We start from the raw sequence: 2500 nt of genomic DNA, 5'->3' as shown, positions 1-2500 counted from the left end.
TATTTTCATATTGTGCTAAATCCATATATCCTGCAGATAAACATTTATGCATTTCAATTTAGTATTATGAGTATATATATATATATATATATATATATATATATATATATATATATATATATATATATGTGTGTGTGTGTGTGTGTGTGTGTGTGTGTGTGTGTGTGTGTGTGTGTGTGTGTGTGTGTCTGTGTGTATATATATATATATGTGAAGAACCCACAGCCCAATTTTTTTTTTCCATTGCCACCTTGTAGAGTTCGAAATCCCTGTCACGTGTACACTGGTACATGGCAGAAAGTAGTATCAAAGTGACAGAAGTATAAGATTAAGTATAACTTGTGCCTTGTATTATGATAAAAAAAACTAAAGTGAGAATATATACTTCAATTTATGTACAAAATAATCGTAATTATGCTAAGAAGTACATCTCTTTAGCGTCATTTTTCTTTGCAAAATTCAGGTTAGCCCCCTCAAAGCGTCATCTCCATTTACAAAATTTAAGTCAGCCCCATCCCCCAAATTTTTATCCAGGATGAGTCTCTTTATGTGTGTATATATATATATACATATATATATATATATATATATATATATATATATATACTGTATATATATATATATATATTTGTGTGTGTGTGTGTGTCCCCGGGATATGAGACTAGGATGAGCGATGATTTATGAATGAAGTGGATCATCCAGGACCACATTATTCAGCTCCTCATTCTTTGTTTCAAATGTATATATATATATATATATATATATATATATATATATATATATATATATATATATATATGCATGTAATCATGTATATATGTGTGTATATATACTGTATATATATGTATTTAAATGTGTATACAGATACATGTATGTACATATATATGCATATATATATATATATATATATATATATATATATATATATTGAAATATGTAAGACAGATGAGTGGATGGGTGGTGAGATTAACACAGGGAACCGTTTAGGGATTTATTCTGACGTTTCGTCCTTACCAGGACTTCTTCAGAGTACATGCACATTCAAATCATTCACCCCCTAAATACACGCCGAATCTATCCGCGTTCCACCATGATCGACCTGACCTCTCGTCCTCCTACGCTCTGCCTCGCGAAGTATCAAGCGGCTGGCCGTCTTTGTTAGTTTAATAAACCCATCGCAGTGGTTGTTGTTTGGATGGGAAGCGATGTAAGCTGCTTCAGTTATTTTCCTTCTTTTCTTAGGAGGTCCTTTCTGCAGCACCTCTACTTTGTTCCAGTCTGGTAAGTGGCCGTGAGTATCTACATGAACCACTAGCGAGTTTGATACTCGGTGTGCCTTGACGTCATTCCTGTGCTCAATTGTCCGTTTCTTAATACCTCGGCTGGTTTCCCCGTAGTAGCTCACAGGACAGTTTCCACACGGTATCTTGTAGACGACACTGTTTTCTTCCCCGTTGGCCACGACTTTATTCTGGTTCTTAACAATGTCTCCTATTTTCGTTCCCGTGCTGATCGCAATCTTGATGCCGGCTCTAGTGAGCAACTGTCCTAACGCGCCTGAGTGGCTCGAGTTTGGCACGGACAAATAATCCCTGCTACCATTTTCAGTCACGTCTCCTCTGTTCCTTATGCTTCTTTTTGCTATCTTTAAAGCCTTGTACCGACTTAGAGAAAAGGCTTTAAAGATAGCAAAAAGAAGCATAAGGAACAGAGGAGACGTGACTGAAAATGGTAGCAGGGATTATTTGTCCGTGCCAAACTCGAGCCACTCAGGCGCGTTAGGACAGTTGCTCACTAGAGCCGGCATCAAGATTGCGATCAGCACGGGAACGAAAATAGGAGACATTGTTAAGAACCAGAATAAAGTCGTGGCCAACGGGGAAGAAAACAGTGTCGTCTACAAGATACCGTGTGGAAACTGTCCTGTGAGCTACTACGGGGAAACCAGCCGAGGTATTAAGAAACGGACAATTGAGCACAGGAATGACGTCAAGGCACACCGAGTATCAAACTCGCTAGTGGTTCATGTAGATACTCACGGCCACTTACCAGACTGGAACAAAGTAGAGGTGCTGCAGAAAGGACCTCCTAAGAAAAGAAGGAAAATAACTGAAGCAGCTTACATCGCTTCCCATCCAAACAACAACCACCGCGATGGGTTTATTAAATTAACAAAGACGGCCAGCCGCTTGATACTTCGCGAGGCAGAGCGTAGGAGGACGAGAGGTCAGGTCGATCATGGTGGAACGCGGATAGATTCGGCGGGTATTTAGGGGGTGAATGATTTGAATGTGCATGTACTCTGAAGAAGTCCTGGTAAGGACGAAACGTCAGAATAAATCCCTAAACGGTTCCCTGTGTTTATCTCACCACCCATCCACTCATATATATATATATATATATATGTATATATATATATATGTGTGTGTGTGTGTGTGTGTGTGTGTGTGTTTGTGTAGTATATATATTTACATATGCAGTATATATATGTAAATATATA

At 38.4% G+C, this 2500-nt stretch overlaps 1 protein-coding gene across 3 annotated transcripts in view; it reads left to right on the top strand.

The window, feature by feature from the left end:
- slo (calcium-activated potassium channel slo) overlaps window positions 1-2500 on the top strand; it is a 1028496-nt gene that overhangs the window by 915684 nt on the left and 110312 nt on the right. The window lies entirely within an intron of this gene.

The sequence above is a fragment of the Oratosquilla oratoria genome, chromosome 15 (genome assembly GCF_046742065.1).
Source record: "Oratosquilla oratoria isolate Oo_2021 chromosome 15, ASM4674206v1, whole genome shotgun sequence".
Lineage (NCBI taxonomy): Eukaryota > Metazoa > Arthropoda > Malacostraca > Stomatopoda > Squillidae > Oratosquilla > Oratosquilla oratoria.
This window is presented reverse-complemented; position numbering and strand designations above follow the sequence as displayed.